The 18,754-nt window shown below is 39.7% G+C and overlaps 1 protein-coding gene and 1 pseudogene across 1 annotated transcript in view; one reads left to right on the forward strand and one right to left on the reverse strand.

Annotated features, from left to right (window-relative positions):
- LOC100598141 overlaps positions 1 to 16,031 on the reverse strand; it is an 82,879-nt pseudogene extending 66,848 nt beyond the window's left edge.
- The window catches only part of TENM3 (teneurin transmembrane protein 3), a 1,583,118-nt gene that overhangs the window by 755,806 nt on the left and 808,558 nt on the right, over positions 1 to 18,754 (forward strand). The window lies entirely within an intron of this gene.

The following is an 18,754-nucleotide window of genomic DNA, read 5'->3' on the forward strand; positions in this document are numbered from 1 at the left end:
TTATTTAAAATTACTAAAGTCGTTCATGTTTTATAACGACTCTAGAAAACACTTTGAACCTTTTAAAGATGTTATAGTTAGCTAGTTGGAAAATTCTGATTAAACCCCTTTTTCTATCTTGGGACATCAGTCAGTGATTTAATGTGTCTGAATTTCTGGGCCTTCATCTTTCAAATTGGAATATTGATATATATTGAGCATAAAATATGGTAGAATATGTTTCCTCAGTCTTTCTCAACATTTTTGTCACCGCAATATGCATGACATATGACATTTTCAGGTACATCGCATACTGTGAGCATTAACGGGAATACCTGTCTTGTCTCTCTCACAAAAGTAACTGTGTTAGAATGTAAACAAATGCAAATGAGTTCAGGATATCTAAATATATAGAAATAACATTTTCTCAGTTACATCCACCAGTGTTTGACAACAAAGAGGTTGAGATCCATAGTGTTAACGTACATAATAAATTGGTAAGCACCAAACTGAATAAGGTGCTATTATTTCAGTAATTACATGAGAGTAGAAGGTCTATTTCTCATTCTGCAGAAATCTCACCCAGGTGAGTAAACATTTTGCAAGTTCGGATACCACCGGACAAGAAACAATTAAGAAACGCGGTATTTAATGCGTTAATGTGTTAACTGATTTAAATTAAAGATAAATTAAGCTGTGTTCTTCATTTATTAGCAAGATTCAAGTAAGCAAGGCTTAGAGAAATAGAGTTGAGTTTCTTTATGACTGATTTTAATTATGAAATAACTTGCAAAGACAGCTCCCCATTTGTTCTATTTAGAATAATTTCAGAAAGCCAATCTCTGAACTATCGTTGATAGCTTTCAGAAAACACCTTCATCTCAAATATTTGTTTATTATAAAAGCTAAATAGTATTCATCTAGGCATAATTCTAACTTTTATTGATTCATAAAACTAAATTACCAGTAGTAGTCATTTAAATAATAATGAGGGTTAAAAATATGTAAATAAGTAATTGCTATACGTGAAATTTCCAAATATTTGCAAAACTGAGTTATCATTAATGAGAATTGGCTGTCAGGATCTACAGCAAATTAGGTAACTATATTAAAAGGCTACAGAGCAGTAAAATTAAGCTTTCAAAACTACCTAAAATTATCATTGCCGACCTTAGGATTTTCTGACAGAAACTTTATCCCAACTATCAAGATAAAAGAAAAAAAATACTCTTTTGTCTATCGTCTTGAAACTTTCACTTCCTGTGGTTCAGTCTGAAAGATAATGCATCTGCTTAACATCAAGCAGTTTTCAGAACTCTCCTTGAGAATTTTTCCACCATCAGTGATTCATAACCACCTCCTTTATGTGATCGTATGATATATCTTTTAAAGTCTACATTTTAAAGTTATTTCAGGGGCCCACTTAATCAGGGTTCCAGAGGCCCTGTGGACTCTCCTTCATCTCCTCCCCGCTTGGATTTTTGTCTCAGCATTCCTCAGCTTCTCTGCTGCTGGCGGCTCAAACCATGGTTTGACAGCAAGCCTTGGACCAAAAGAATAATTCTGGGTTTGTTTCATACCATGTATCTGGGGAATTCAAAATAAATAAAAATAAATGATATTTTTGTGAGCTGCAGGTACATGTCCTACAATAAGGGCCATGCAACTAGGAAAGATTTTTATTAAGCTTTTTTTAATGCTACAGTTCCAATATTGGCTGGTTTATTTTTCGTTTTCCTCAGAGAAGGGGTCTCACTCTATTGTCCAGGCTGGAGCGCGATGGTGCGATTACTGCTCACTGCAGCCTCGAACTCCTGGGCTCAAGTGATCCTCCCTCCTGGAGCTCCCAAAGCTCTGGGATTATAGGCCTAGGCCACTGAGCCCGGTCCAATTATTGGTAATTTTTAATGATATTCAGGAAATACATAAGACCGTCACAAAATGAACATTTATTATCCAACACAACAGATAATGTTTTTAGATCAGGAATGGGATTGGAAAGAACAGAATAAGCTCCAGGCAAGCCGTGATTAGGTCTGTTCTGTTTGCCCCTTCATACTCCATACCTAGCATGGTGCTTGGCATGTAGTAGGCTCTCAAAAATATATTTTAAAGAAAGAAACAGACAAAAAATAGAGGTAGGAAGAGGAGAGAGCGAGAAAAAGCAGGAAAAGCAAAACATTATCCACATCCAAAATCATGGTGCAGCCAAATCTAGAAAAATTCATGGCAGAATCATGCTTCAGAGAGTTTGGATATACTAACTTAATATAGTTCTACCCCCAGAAAGTCCAGCGATGGGGAAGTTGTCGGGTATTTGGTTTTGTTTTTGTTTTTGGAGACAGCGTCTCACCCTGTCTCCCAGGTTGGAGTGCAGTGGCATGATCATAGCTCACTGTAACCTCAAATTCCTGAGCTCAAGCAATCCTCCCACCTCAGCCTCTCTAGTATGTAGGACCACAGGCATGCACCACCATGCCCTGTCCATTTTTAAAAACATTCTGTAGAGATGGAGCCTTGCTACATTGTCCAGGCTGGTCTCAAAGTCCTGGACTCAAGCAGTCCTCCTGCCTCGGCCTCCCAAAAGCACTGGAATTACAGGCATGCACCACTGCACCTGGCCAGGGGTGGGAAAGTTGACATAGCCACTGAGAAGCATGTCAGTCTGAGCTAAGTGAATTAATTTGACCATAATAATATCGGCAACATCTCTCCTACCATATTGGTATATGACTTATGGTTCCATTCAGGAAGATTACTTAGCAAACTGCATCAGTTTTTTTTCTCTCTTCATGCTACAGAGAAAATTGAGATAAAAGGTATGGGAAACTACTTTCCAGAGACTTAGCTGAGAGAGAAAAGAGCTTAACATCTCTCTGTAATAAAGAATGGGCCAGATGTGGTGATTCACATCTGCAATCCCAGCATTTTGGGAGGATCAGGCAGGCAGATGGCTTGAGCCCAGGAGTTGGAGACAGGCTTGGGCAACAAGTTAAAACCCCGTCTCTACAAATATAAAAATTAGCCAGGCATGGTGGTGCATGCCTGCAGTCCCAGCTACTTGGGATGCTCAGGTGGGAGGATTACTCGAGGCAGAGAGGTCGAGGCTGCAGTAAGCTGAGATCACGCCACTGAGCTCTAACCTGGATGACAGAGTGAGACCTCCTTGTCTCAAAAAAAAAAAAAGAAAGAAAATTCAAACTCATTCCTCCATTATTAGAAGCAAGATAATTTATTAAAATGCTAACCTTGAAATATGAGTTTGTGTTCCCCAGAAAGATCCTAAAGAAGATGGCTAGATGACACTTTAGGGAGGGTGAACTCCTAGCAATGAACTGCAGTCTCCCTAAACATTCTCCAAGTCACAGAGACCAGAGACCTGTGTGGAGACAACGTGACCTGGGCAATATCTTCGACTGGTGCCCAGTGATTGCAGGGAACTCCTCAGCACCTGAATCCATTGTAAGTCACACAGTCTTGACTGAGATTGAATTTCCAGACCCCAGGGACATCATGTGTTGAATTCAGGATTAAGTTGATCTACAGAGAATAAGGAAATGCAGTATTCTAAGCTCGCTTGAGTCTGTGGATTGGGATTCCTATTCATTACACATTGTTAGACACATTAATTGATCACTTGCTGTTTACAAGAAAGAGAACTTAGTTTTGCCAAAAAAAATCCCTGACTGCAGTGGAGGTGTTAAGCAGACCTTGAGGTATGAATCTAGTCCATTAATAGGCCAAGTGGAGCAGCACTTTATTGACAAAACTGGAATCAAAAGCTATAAATGGACCATAAGAATGACAGCCAGGGCTTTTATATGTTATAATATTGACAGGAATGCTGCAACATCAAAATTAAAAACCTGACATCATTGAAAGAATAATAATTTATTTTTAGATCCTTCCTCTTATAACATATGCAGTAAAATTCTAAACATGTGTGCAAACAACTGGAAGGTATCAATTTTTAAATGTTTTAAATTTGCCATCGCTGGTCTAGGTGCTTGGGTGGCACCAGTGAACAAAGGATGAAGATTCTACCTCTGGTATCTAGGGTGGATAGAAAACAAACAGTAAGCATGACAACTAAGGAAATTATAACAAGTTAGAAACTGACAAGCAGAAAAAAAGGACCCTGAGCAAAAGAACCAGAGCAGAGAAAACAGAGACGGAATGCTGTTTTAAATGGCTGGGCCTCAGGCCCGCAATCCCAGCTTTGGGAGATTGAAGCAGGAGGATCGCTTGAGGCTAAGAGTTTGAGACTAGCCTGGGAAACATAGTGAGGCCCTGTCTCTACAAGAAAAAAATAAACAAGACTATTTAGCTGGGCACAGTAATGCATGCCTGTAATCCAAGCTACTCAGGGAGCTGAGGCAAGAGGACTGCTTGAGCCCAGGAGTTGAAAGCTGCACTGAGCCATGACTGTGCCACTGCACTCCAGCCTGGGTGACAGAGCCAGACCCTGTAGCTAAAAATAAATATAAATAAAATAAGCAGAATAAAGTAAATGGAGCTCAGGGTAGGTCTCACTAGGAAGATGATGTTTAAGCAAAGGCTTGAAGGAGAAGATAGAGTTATCCCAGGAGATAACTGGAGAAGAAGCATTTGGAGAAGAGAAAACAGCAACAACATAGAGGGCAATACCCATGCCCATGTCAAATAAAGGGGACACCAGCAGGGGTAGGCTAGGAGAGCCTGCAAACCATAATGCTGGCCTAATCCCTGTGAAAAGAGAGAGGGAAGGAAGGAAGCTTGGTCAGCAAGAGCCTCAGACTGTACTGCGGCTCTGAGATGGCCTCAGACAGACCAGTGGGGAGCCACTCAGTAGAGGCTGCTCATTCAAGGAGTCCTGCATGCAGAAGAAATGGCTTGGCTCAGTCACTGGCTGGGTAGGAGCATAATCTTGGCATGGGTAGCACACAGCTGGGAGCTATGAGCCGTGTTCTCATGATAGCCATAAGGCAAGAGTGCCTGGTATGGTCAAATAGCAAAAAGGAATCAATGCCAGCCAGGTGTGGTGGCTCACGCCTGTAATCCCAGCACTTTGGGAGGCCGAGGCGGGCAGATCATTTGAGGTCAGGAATTCGAGACTAGCCTGACCAACATGGTGAAACCCCATCTCTACTAAAAATACAAAAATTAGTCAAGCATGCTGGTGCATGCCTGTAATCCCAGCTACTCAGGAGGCTGAGGCAGGAGAATCGCTTGAACCCAGGAAGAGGAGGTTGCAGTGAGCCGAGATCGCGCCACAGCACTCCAGCCTGGGCGACAGAGCGAGATTCCATCTCAAACAAACAAAGAATCAATGTGGCACAAGTTGAATGAGCAAGAGGGAAGCAGCAATGTGGTCAGCGGAATAACGGGTTCAAAGTCAGACCGTCGAGGCTCCTTGGCTATGTAAAGGCTTTGACTTTTCACTCTAAGTGGAATACGTTTACTACCAGTGAAAAACATTGAGCAGAAGTAACATGATCTTACTTCTTCCCCCACCCTCTTTCTTTAAAATTATAGATTCAGGAGGTACATGTGCTTGTTTGTTCCCTGGGTATTACATATGTAATGGTGGAGAGTGTAATGGGCCTCAAGTGTACCCATCACCCAAATATTGAACATTGTAACCAATAGGTAATTTTTCAAACCTCACTCCCTTCCCATCCTCCCTGCTTTTGGAGTTCCCAGTGTCTATTAGTTCCATCTTTATGTCCTGTTGAGTTCCCACTTATTTGTGAGAACATGTGATATTTGATCTTCTGCTGATGAGTTAGTCCACTTAAGATTATGGCCTCCAGTTCTATCCATGTTGCTGCAAAGGACATGATTCATTTGCTTTATGGTTGTGGAGTAGTTTTTTTTTTTTTTTTTGAAACAGAGTCTCACTCTGTTGCCCAGGCTGGAGTGCAGTGGCACGATCTTAGCTCACTGCAACCTCCACCTCCCAGGTTCAAGCTGTTCTCATGCCTCAGCCTCCCGAGTAGCTGTGATTACAGGCAAGCACCACCATGCCCGGCTAATTTTTGTATTTTTGGTAGAGACAGGGTTTCGCCATGTTGGCCAAGCCGGTCTCCAACTCCTGACCTCAGGTGATCTGCCCTCCTCAACCTCCCAAAGTGCTGGGGTTACGGGCATGAGCCACCATGCCCAGGCGGTTGCTTAGTATTTCATTGTGTCTATGTACCACATTTTTTGAATATGAGACCCTATCTCACATTCACAGGTACTAGGGGTTAGGACTTCAGCATCTTCTTATAGGATACAATCCTACCTGTAACAGAGAATGTATTAAAGAATTTTGCACTGAACAACTGAAAGGATGGAGTTGCTGTCAACTGAGATGTGGAAGCCTGTGAGTGTTAACAGGTTTGGATATAGTCCATTTGAGATATTTATTAGAAATCAAGTGGGAATGTCAAATAGGCAATTATACAGACACAAATTAATGTTCAGGAGACAGATCTGAGCTAAAGATATGAATTTGGGAGTTGTCCAGATAGAAATGAATAGTATTTAAAGTCATGACCTGGAGAAGATGGAGCTACAAACCAAGGGCTTTGATGCTCCAGAGTTAAATCAGGGGAGAAAAGAAGGAACCGACAAAGGTGATTCAGAGTGACTGAAAGAATAAGAGAAAACTCAAGGGAGATATGTTTTGCCACTATTGAGAGCGGAGTAGAGAACAGACCCTGTGCTGTGTGACATACACATCATCCCTAATTCCAACAACACTGCAAGGAGAATGCGCCCCTCATTTGCTCAGTTGAGCCAGGTGAAGCTAAGAGAGACAGCATGGCGTTGTGCTTAGCAGCATGAGCTGGACCGCCCAGCTTCAAATCCCCATTTTGCCTCCTCCCTAGCTCTGAAATATCGTGCAAAGTACTTTGCTTCTCTGTGTTTTGGTTTCCTCAACTGTGAAATGCAATAGTACCTACCCGCATAGGATCGTTAAAAGGATTAGATGAATTAAAACTCTTTTTAAAAAGAGCCACTGTTAAAGTTTCTTGAAAAGAACACAGCGCACAGCAAACCCTATATTATTGCCTGTTACATAAGTAAATGTATGTAAATTAAATAAGTTAAAAGTCTCACAGCTCCTAATAAGCAGAAATAGGATTTGAACCTAGGATTTGAAGCCCATCCTGTTTCTATTGTATCACAGTGAATGTGACTCTTTCCTTAGCATTAGCATAGATTAATTAATCTAATTAGGGGAATTGATCATTTGGAAAAATGAAGAGACAGTTCTGGAAGGCTGCATTAAGGATGTTTTACTAAATAAGAAATGAAGTTTTGAGAGGATAAGTTGTCATATAAATGTGAAAGCAATAAAAAAGAGAGAGAACCACAAGGGAGGCCAAGACCCCTGGGTCTAAGATAGGGGAAGACTCACCTTTTGAGGGCCGCTTCTTCACAAAATCAGGGCACCTGGGGTGGGTATTTTAGGGGGAGCTAAGAAGATAAAGGACTTTGCTTCCCTCTTGTCTTACCTGGGACCAATCTTTTTCCTGTGGATGCTCACCATCAGGGGTGAGGTGACCATGAAGATCTGTTTAAAGTCTGTGCTGAAAGAAGTAATCAGAGAGAATCAGAATAGGATAACGTTCACAAGCTCTTGGTTGAAGAGGACTGAAAGTAAGAACAATCAGTATCAAAGACGATGGCAGAGTCAAGGAGAGTGACTGAGAGAGAGGCCTTTCATGTTGATTATGAAGAGGCCAAGTCATTCCAAGTAAAGTTGCAGTAAAGCAAAGAGAATAAAATAGTTTTAACAGATCTGCAAGACAGGGTGACAGGAGATGAAGGGTGGAAGAATAATCATGGAAAGTGGAAGTGGCCAGAATGAATCATTTTAAAGTAGCTGGAAGAGAAATTAAACCAATGAAAATAGAATCGTAACTCTTGGGGCTGGAAGGGTCCTGTGGCATGAGCTACTGGAATTGTTCTCTGCGTGGTAGGAACCGAGGCATAGAGAAACCCAACAACTTGCCCACGTTCTCACATCTGGTTACTGGCAGAACCGGGATAAGAAGGGCTGAGCCATAAGTGAAGCATCGATTTTGATAGGTTTTCTTAAAGAGCAACAGGGGGCCGGGCGTGGTGGCTCACACCTGTAATCCCAGCACTTTGGGAGGCCGAGGCAGGCGGGTCACGAAGTCAGGAGTTCGAGACCAGCCTGACCAACATGGTGAAACACCATCTCTACTAAAAATACAAAGATTAGTGAGGCATGGTGGTGCACGCCTGTAATCCCAGCTACTCTGGAGGCTGAGGCGGGAGAATCGGTTGAACCCGGGAGGTGGAGGTTGCAGTAAGCCGAGATGGTGCCACTGCACTCCAGCCTGGCGACACAGCGAGAGTCCATCTCAAAAGAAAAGAAAAAGAAAAAAAAAGAGCAAAAGGGAATTTACGGACTGATTTTTCTGTCCAAGAGGAAAGAAAGAGTATAAAACCTATATGGGAAGTTCAGGTGGGAATTAAGCAGCAAAAGGCCATTTCACTATCTGAAACTTAGGAACATATGAAATAAAGGGCCAGAAATAGACAAGGGAAGTATGAATTGTGGTCTCTTGTTCTGCTTAAAAGAATATAGGAAGACCTTTGAGGAGAGCCACAATGGGTAATGGGTTACAAAATTTAATCTTTGAGATTAGGGACACTTTGAAGTTTATGGATTGCTTAAGTGAAAAAAAAAAAAGATAGTTATCTGTTAAAGGAGAAATATTCCAAATATTTGTTTTTCCTAAACTTAACTATTCTACATTTTTGTTGAAGAAGCAAAATATATGCTAAATTAAGCCTGACTTTATATATATATATATGACATCTTTGGATGACTACCATGGTATGGACTAGGGAATTCAGCTTGAAATTTATAGCACTTATATAGAGTTTTTTTTTCTTCGTATTTCTTATGTTTGTATTGCAGTAATGAAGAAATATGGAAGCCGTCTGGTGGCCAAATAATATCTGTAAATTCCCATGGATAAAGCCTCCCGTTTATATTTCAAAGTTATTAAGTTCAAGTCCTGTTATAACTCTACTTTTATTGGTTTTTCCCCCATCAAGGCAATTATTGATTGATTAATTCTTATTGGCTTTCTAAAGTAGAAAAAAATTATGGCCGAAATAAAATACTTCATACAGAGCAAAAAGTAAGGTATATATAAAGTGAAAGTCTGAGCGGAGAGGTGAAACCTTGATTCCAGCTACCCAGGTCTCTTGTGCACAGGTGCTCTGCCACAGGGAGAACACTTGGCTTGGCATGGGTTCAGGAGGGACCAGAGTTGCTTGTGTGGGGACCAGTGTTGTTTGTCAGGCTTTTGGCCAAATGATGATGCTCAGACCCTTGTCCATTGTAGTGTGCAAACACTGTCACACCCTCATCTCATTCAGCCCTATGATCTGTGGAAACTGAGGCTCAGAGAAGTTGAGTGACTTGCTCAATGTCACACAGCTAGACATGACAATCCCAGATTCAAACTGATGTGGTTTTCTTTCTTTCTCTATCTTTATGGTTTTAAGTTTGTTTGTTTGTTCGTTTTAGTTTTTGTTTTACTTGTGACCCAGGCCAAGTGGTAGGTGTGGCCAAGGCTCCGTGAGGATGGAAGGTCCACTGGTTATAACCTATGAGCCACACTGGATCTCAATTGGGCCTAGAAGTCCAGGCAGGTTGAAAGCCTCTTTCGGAAGAAGTTGCCTTGACTACAAACAGAAACTGAACCCACTTTTCCTGCAGGCCCCAGATCTGTCTTACCAGCTTCACCTCAAAAGCAGTAACTTATTTGGCTTGAAGGACCAGTTCTGACCTTTTAAACAGTGGAGGAGGGGAGTGCCAGTTCCCTAATGTCAGAGGCAATATTTTTATTCCGCAGTATGGGTAAAGTGATCTCTCAGACAGACAGCAGTCTCCTCTGGGGTTCGCAAGCCTTCTGAGTGCAAAGGTTATCTTCCTGGTAACTCATCTCTCCCACATTGTAGACTTCCTCCTCCAGGGTCCCATATCAACGGGGAAGTTGTGGTCTGGAAGGAGAGTCCAGGCAAGGGCTGGAACAAAATTATAAATATAAAATAAATTTCATAGCCAAACATGCTTCATTAAAATGTCTAAAATGAACTATATAAAACTGCTTTTGGGGGAAGGTCAAAAATGGCTAAATGACAGCAATTCCATATATTCAACCTCATACATGTGCCATAATCACAATCAGAATGTTTATTAAAGAGTAATATTGGACCCAGTCAACTTACTCACATTGCCTTGTAATCTTCTTTTCTATTTTTAATCTCACCCTGTAAGTTTTCTTAAGTTTTGTAATCTTAAAACTCACAGCTCTTTTTCCATGCATCTAACTTCTAATTTTCAAAGGTAAAATATCAATTAGTCATTTAACAATAACTAGAATACAAATGAAAATGATTCCATTGAATTAGGTCTGGTAATTCCTTTACTGTTATATAAAACAGCGTTTGGTTTTGCTTCTCATCTTTTGCAAAATTCTGAAACTTTTGCCTATTTTTTCTTTTTTTATTTTTAAAAATTGGTTTACTGTAATGAATTAAATGTCCTGAAGAGAAATCTAATGGACTAAGCATTAGATGATATTTCAAGAAACACAGAACCACAAGGTAAAAATGGATGGAAATGGTATATGTCTTACTGTGTTAATATGTCTAGACGTGGGCAAGAGGCAGTCCAGGACTCCAACACCCACATGCGTGCCACATTAATTGTTACCTTTATTCCTCTCCCCCCGCTTGGTTCCCAACACTTTTAATGTTCTCTTCCCTCTCCTCTGCCTGTCCAGCACTCATCAAGTCCCAAATCTTTTCATGAACTATTCTTTTATTTCTACAGCTGACGGGCTGTCTCGTCTTCCTCAAAGTCTCTACCTACTACCTACAATTTACTCCCCATTTCTTCATTAGGTTAATTAACGAATTTTTGCATGTTAATAGTTCCAATCTAATCCATGCATATTTTCACTCTCTTATGGGCTTTGGGGCTCCTGGAGTCCTGTTAGGTTCAGAGGAGGGACTTGAAGACTTATAGAATGAATAACTATTTTTTAAATGTAACAGGTATACTAGCTGTACTTTAAAAATGTATGTAAGACAAATCACCATAAATATTCAAATCTATTGAAACTAAAACAGAGGTATTAAAAACAAGAGATTATAAGTAGATTACATTAATATTATATGAGGTTTTCTAAATTCTATATAAACAAGTTTTCATCAAAACAGAGAGAAAGAGAAAGTATTACATCACTTTCATTTAGTCAGGTAGAAGCTGGAAGGGGTTGGACTTGACTTTGGTAGGATGTGGGGAAAACTGATAAGCAAAATAAGAATTTATCATCTAGGCACGAAAAAGGAGTAGATAAAGATAGTCCAAAGTGACAATGAATAAGAAAAGTGGAAAAAGTCACAAGAGACTATAACAAGGATAGGCTTTGGGAGGAAAGTAAAGGTTTAGTAGTAGTATAATGACGGTTACTACTCCAGGCTTCTGATAAGACACTCTGTGGCCAGAGAAGGTAAGATGTGATGAGTTGATCCCGTCATTAGGGATAATTTAAGATAACCCATAGACTGGAATCAAATTTGAGGTGGTATACGTGGGAAGTGAATGTTTGCCTGGGGGGTGAATCACACCACATAAGACCTTGAACCTGACAGAGATCAATAAATCCCTGTGGTATAGAGACCAGGAGGGAGCCAAGCTGGGGTCCATAATAAATATCAGTGGGAGTAGAAGAGAAAACAATATGAAAGAAAGATGACAGCTATCAGAGAAGTAATAGCAAAAGCAGTAAGAGATGATTTCAGAGGAAAGAATTTCAGCAGCACGATTAAGCAGAATGAAATCAACTGAGCCAAAATGACAAAAAGACCACGTTGAACAAGAACTACCAGCTACCATGATGTTTTGCAGAGAAAGGGGTCAGTGAAAACCTTTCCAAAAAATAAAACTTGTGTTCAATAGGAAAAAAGAAAACAATTCAGAGCCTTAGTATGTATGTCTTCGGGAGGCGGATGTACAGTATTGAAAATGAAGGTAACTTTATTTTAAAGAATTTTAAAGAATACCTCCTTTTACAAAGAATGATTAGACACAAGCTACTTCCATTCAGTCAGATGCTCTCCCTGAGAGTAACTTAGGCACTTCTGGAGCTACATTAATCTTTTTCAGTCCCTGGAGCACCATTAAGCACAGGCAGCAGTAATTTACTAAATTGCATACTCGAAGCCTGAAAGAGTTAATGCGGCTCCAAACGTGCCTAACATTTACCCAGGGAGTAATTTACACACTGGAAGCATCTGGCTGAATATGGATTCAATTGTTTACTGTACTGTGGGTCTCACAGAAAGGAGGTCACATGCTTTCTCTTATTGAAAAGTTCTGGGGAACAATTTCTTTCATTTAAAAAATATGCACCAACTGCCACACTTTCATTCGGTATTCTGTTTTTATAATGCTAAAAAGAAAAGTTGTTACCAGAAATAAACTTAGATTCTTTGATTTACCAAAGAAAACTATTTTACTTTTGGCTTTGTTACCTGAAGGTTGGGGGTCGATAGGGTTGAGGTGATACCAAGAAACTGGTAGATTTGGGAACAGTCGTTATTTCCTCCCTGGAAGAAGCCATTCCGTAGATTTGTACAAATGCTTGTATTTTACCTCTCTGCGTGCCAGAATACTTTAATGCAATACTGTTTGATAAAGAAAGAAAAGAAGAATAGGAAGACATTCACAAGTGAATCAATTCCAGTTATTCTCAGCCAGAATGCAGCAGTACGTGTGTACAGGACCGCTCAAGTGTCAACAGAAGCACCTGCATAGGTATTAACTTCTTTAAAATTCCTTCTGCATGTTACATGCCCAGCACTACAGACAGTATATTAGAGATCTCACGTGAAAAATCTTATGACCTGAAGGAAGGGATACCAGCAAACAAGCGAGAACACACAGAATTCCAGACTTTATGGATACACTTTCTAGATAGCTTTAAACTGCCAAGATAATGACACCCTTTCTCGGGATGACTGAAATCCAAGGCTTAGTATATAATTGCTTACACCTCTCAAGTGGTTATATTCACAATCAACATCTTCTGTCTCAGCAACAGAAACATGTGACCATGTTTATTAATATTTTATTCATTTGCTTAGAAACCCGAGGCTTGCTAAGTCTTACAGTTTCTTAGTAATTTAAGTCAAAGTTCATTTTACTTTTTCAAAAGGTTTATTAAGTATAATTACCAATACAAGCAGAAATGATTTTTAAATGATTTTCTGTTATGTATCAACTATATCTCCGATGCAATCTACTTCCATTTATTAGAATATATGCACTGGGACCGATTTTTTTCAGACAAAATAATGTTTATTCTTTACATCTACTTGGGAAAAAAAGCCATACAGAAAAATAGAACACAGATGAATTCAGTTTTAATATACTGAACTCGTCTCAAAAATCCCAAATCTTTGTACTCTATATCTGTGCAATAAAACAATGCAGTGTTTTAAAAACCTGATAAGATGCCTCCTTGATCTCTACTCTTTGAAAAGAGAAATAATTTTTTCACTCTGATAATCCTAGTCTATATGAGTATCAATTTTGGCATGTATTTTAAGTGCAATTCTGCCTTCTTAGTGATGGAATAATGCTCCCCATTGCTGCACTCATTCTTCTACCCCCACTTCCCTTTCTGTCCCCTTTTTTGTCTGTGGGTCTCCTAAAGCTTCCTAGAGTCTCTTTAATCCTCCTCGGTTCTTTGCATTTTCCTCTGATCTCAGAACAGTTATGCAGCACCTCTTCCTTCTTGACAGGCCTTGGGCCACCATCCTCTCCCTTTGACTCATCCCATTGCTAACATGTTGTATTTAATACAAATACAAATAAATAAATGTATGCACCAAAATTATTGGAGCATATATGGTATCTGCATGTCTTTTTAACCACGAAATCCAAAGCAATTTACAGAAAATGTATGCTTATAACAGCGCTGTAAAATAAGTAAGTGCAGAAATAGTACTATTTTCTATGTTATGGATTGTTTAAAATTTCCAGGAAGAAAGAAAAAGTGACTTCCTTTTTTCCTCTCTAGAATTCTTGTGAGTTGTTCTAGCCTGCTTTGAATCATGCATTCAGTATTATTTACTCACATTGTGTGTGTATATGTGTTTCATTTTGTGTTTGAAAAAAAAAAAAAAAACCTTTTGCAAAGGATTATAAACCTTATATTATTTGCCCATTAACCTAAAGCCAACAGGGGCAGAGTAGCATGTTCCAAAGCAAAGTAATCTCTAGTAAATTATAGAGTAACAATATTTGGAATTACTGTGACATTAATATACTAAGCCATAAATTTTAAAAGAAATACCAAAATCTCATCGGCTTTTTATGGCTTGCTTTTTGTCTAAAACAGTCTGTGTGTGTGTGTGTGTGTGTGTGTGTGTGTGTGTGTGTGTGTGCCTTTGAAATAAATGCATTTGACTACTAATGTGTACACTGCTGTATGAAAATAAAAAGTAATTCACTGGAGAAGTAGGGAAAAGTCTTTTAAACCAAAGAACAGAGAAATCGAATTATACTGGGAAAGAATGATCGCTATACAATTGCTGCACTGGCCAATAGTGACAGCTGCTAATGGGAAGACATCAGATACAATCTTTAAGAAAAGAAAAATGGGCAATGCTCATTCAGTCTTATGTGTCCTGACTCTTCACCTGAATTGTAGCTCATCTCGTTCAGAGGGATAGTAATATCGTAATACATAAAGTATGTACCTTGCTGCTTCGAAAAATTTCATGAGAAAAAGAATGTATATAATTGCATCATTTTCCATGGTAATACAAAAGAAAAAACACACACACACATTTTAAAATTGCATGTCCCCAGAACATCATATGGCCCCTAGAAACATCCCCAGGTTTTATTGTAGCAAATCGGCTAAGGTTCCCATAGAGAAAAAAAAAACAAAAACAATAGACTAATGTAGAAATCTCAGGACACATGCTTTTTAGCTGCAAGAAGCTGAGACTGCTTTACTGATATCAGGTCATTAATTATCCCTAGGTAAAATAATCCTCATCTCTAAAATAGGCAGAGATTATTCTCTTGGTTTTGTGAATGAGGGGAATGGATCAGAGTTTAAAAGTCTCATGAAAAACCACAGAGCGAGCAGAGAATCTGATGATATACTAAGTGCTAAATCTGTGCACTGCCCACCATTGTTTTAATTTCTGCATTAGCAGAGCAATGGGAGTAAACCTCACTTTGGATAATAGATGTGTCCCCAAAAATGTTAGCAAATCGAATTTTTGTCAAGCAAATTGTATTTTAAATAAACAATGAGCAATTCAAAGAAACAAAATGTGGGTTTTTTTCCCTAACATAAACAGTCCCCTATATAATGTGAATAGCACTCCGTCATGTATCTGTTTTACAAGTTTTGAATATGATTTAGTGGTTGTTTTTAAAGCAAGTGTAGCCTATAATTCAGTACTTTTGTCACGGCACTTCTAGTTAAGGTTTCTTTCCTCTTTCTTCACCTACCTCTGGTTACCTGCACCCTTTTTTCCCCTCTTTTATCCATTTTTATATGCCTCAATCCAGAACTGTTCTGGCACTGTCCAAATATTTGACAAGACCCACTTGCCAAAGTCGAAATCCACAGATTGAATGGGCTACAAATTCACAGCATCCCATTAGGGCTCCAGTTGGCTGAACGACCAAGGGTTTCCGTTTCTATTAACTGCCTAAAGCATTTTTCAGGATGGCTCTGCCCACATCTTTCCTTTCACCTAATCTCTACCAGCCTCTTATTTCAACCTCCTATTGCACTGACAAGATAAAACCAGCAGATTTCCCTCACGTTTCTTCTTCTGCACAAATACTCATTTCCATTCATTTCTCCTTCTTCCTTTTTCTCTTGAAGATCAGTGTTCTCCCTGCTCTCAGGGGTCACCTTTTCTGTGTGTGTTCCTGATGCCACTCCATTCAGCATTTCCCACCATTTCACCTCTTCTAGATCCCATTTCTCCGGCATGTTCCGTCTCTTCCAAGTGTTCTGGCTCTGCTCTGTTACTGCTAACATTTTCAGGAGCTCTTTTGTTCCCAATCCCAACCTTCAGTGTTTTCGCATGATAATTAAGAACATCCTCATATCCAAGTCTGGTGGGGGTTTGCCCTTGGTATCAGTCTCCATGACTCCCCCTTGAATATTTTCTAAACTTCCACTGCTCTTACCTATAGCGTTGTGGGATGTTGGTTCTCATCTGGCTCCAAGCACATCCTCTTCCCACTCTTCTTAATAGCCCACTCTCACGCCCCCTGTCATCTATGTGTAAATGTTCCAGTTCTTGGTTGAATTCTCTTCTCCCTCAGTATGCTTTCTTAGAGATCATACCTAGAACTACAAAATCCTCAGAGGATTAAGAGTGAACGTAGGAAATTATATGCAGCCATTAAATGATGACATAGATATACATCTATAGGCACAAAAAGTTGTTTATTTGCATAATATTTAGTGGGGACATTGAGAAAAAAAATGCTATAAAGAAATTCTCCAAACTATGAACAGTACTTCTGGGGCAATGATGGGAGAATGGGTGTGTTTTATTTTCTTCCAATGTTTCTACAGTGCCCATGACTCCTGAATCAGTATCTCCAATTCTAATATATCTTCCTTGAAGTAAGTCTCAACAGAATTTCAAAACCAACCTGTCCCAAAACAAAACTGACAAAACTGTGACCTCAACCTGGTTCCCTTCAAGTGTTTCCTGTTTTATCCCTGATCCCCATCTACTCTTCCGGCCATTTCTTCATCTATCCTCTTACCCAAGGTCACAGAGTTTTTAAGTGGCAAAGCCAGAATTTGAATCTAGGCTGTCTGACTCCAAATGTCCTGCTCCTTCCATCATCCCAAGCCCCTGGCAATCAGGAAATGTGAACAAAGCTTCCTTTGCAATTGTGTAAGGGAATCCGATAAGAAGAAAACCAACGGAGCCCCTGAGAGAGATAAAAGGCTGTTTCCCCTCTTCATCCTGCACTACACCTGACTGCAGCGCTAAACAATCTTTTTCTCAGTTTGATACAGATTCAAAGGAATTGTGCTTCCCAGTTTCTCTGGATGACAATCCTTTTACACAGCCTTGACCATTATTCACTTGATCCATCTGGCCACAGGTTACAACTGAAACCTGAATCACTAGAAACCCACTCTGTCAATATGCCTAGAGTGTTGTCCTTCAGCTTGCCATTTAAAATGCAGAACTGCAGCAGAAATCACCTTTTGGTTTTGTTATTTTTCTAAATTTCTGTCAGACAACAGCATAAGGAAAATGTCATAGCTGAAGTACACATTTCTAGTTCCCTTTAGCTTCACAATACTGAACAAAAAAATAGACTCAGTGCTGAACAAAAATTATATATATAGAGAGAGATATATATATCTTTTCTTTCTGGATGAGTGACAATATTCGAGCAAATGTAATAAGGGCAGAAGGAGGACATTGAGCTCACGGGGTAAGGCATTAACAAACAAACATGGAAGGGACAGAGGTGACATCGTTGGCACAAAGTAGAGAATGCAGAGCTGGAGGAAAGACGAAGGGGCAAGAGAGAAATGGAAACATGGGTAGGTTCGTAATTAAGTGGGGTAGGGGGTTAAATAAGGAAATGGATTTTTTAAAAATGAGAGTTGAAAGAAATTAAAACTCCCAGCCCAATTTCCAAAAGAAATAGGATCTGTCCCTTGCCTCTCGTCCTCATGCCCCTCATGTCTCTGCAGCCTTCCTATCTTATTTCATCTACCGCCTTCCTTCGCTATCATATCTTTTTACTTCTTGAACTTCCTAATGTTCCCTAATTCCTTTCACTTGATTTTATTTTGCCTGTATCATATTTCCTGCTGTGCCATCATTATCATAGCCTAGTTCTCTCCACATATATCATCTTAAATCCTTCCATTTTTAATCATCAACCTCTCGTAGCAACCCCTTACCTGTCACTTTTGCAGATCCTCCACTGACTTGTGGTTATTCGCCCATTTGGGGCTTTAATTCAGCAACAACTCCTTAAACTTCCTCTGTCCTTGCCTACCGCCATCTACAAAATCCAGTGGACCAAAAGCCAGGAACACAGCTGTTGTTTCTATTGCCACCACTCTTCTTGTGGGAGATGATGACGATGATGGTAGCATAATAATATTACCTAACACTAGTTGAATGCAGACTATGTACCAGGTACTCTTCTAAGTATTTTACATGAAATTATTCACTTAAATTTCACAGTCTCCTTCCAAAGTGGCATCATAATGAATCCCGGTTTATAAATGAAGGAACGGAGATACAGGTATGTTAAGTAATTTGCCCAAGGTCACCTGTCTTTGCTCTTATTTTCATGGGTATGATTATTTAGTAGATACCCAAAAAGGGGCCTGCTCTTATTTTTTTTTTCAGTGCCTTCTCTTGAGGGACTTTGGACAAGTTTATCAGTACTGAATTGAAGTGCCAGAGACACCTCTCCCTGCTCAAAACATATCAGTATCCTGGGACAATGCACACCAAGAGTCTTCTAATTTGAGGGTGTTTCTCGTCCATTGCCCCACGACCCCACTTAGTAGTTAAGACATCTTCGCCTTACCCTCTTTTATAAGCTTCTTAATTCTACTGCAGTAGACCTTGGCCTTAAGGCCCCCAAATATCTTGTATTTGTTTATTAACTTAATGAATATTTATTGGGAACCAGTGGTGTTTTAATTACTATGTT

This window comes from Nomascus leucogenys, chromosome 7b (genome assembly GCF_006542625.1).
Source record: "Nomascus leucogenys isolate Asia chromosome 7b, Asia_NLE_v1, whole genome shotgun sequence".
Lineage (NCBI taxonomy): Eukaryota > Metazoa > Chordata > Mammalia > Primates > Hylobatidae > Nomascus > Nomascus leucogenys.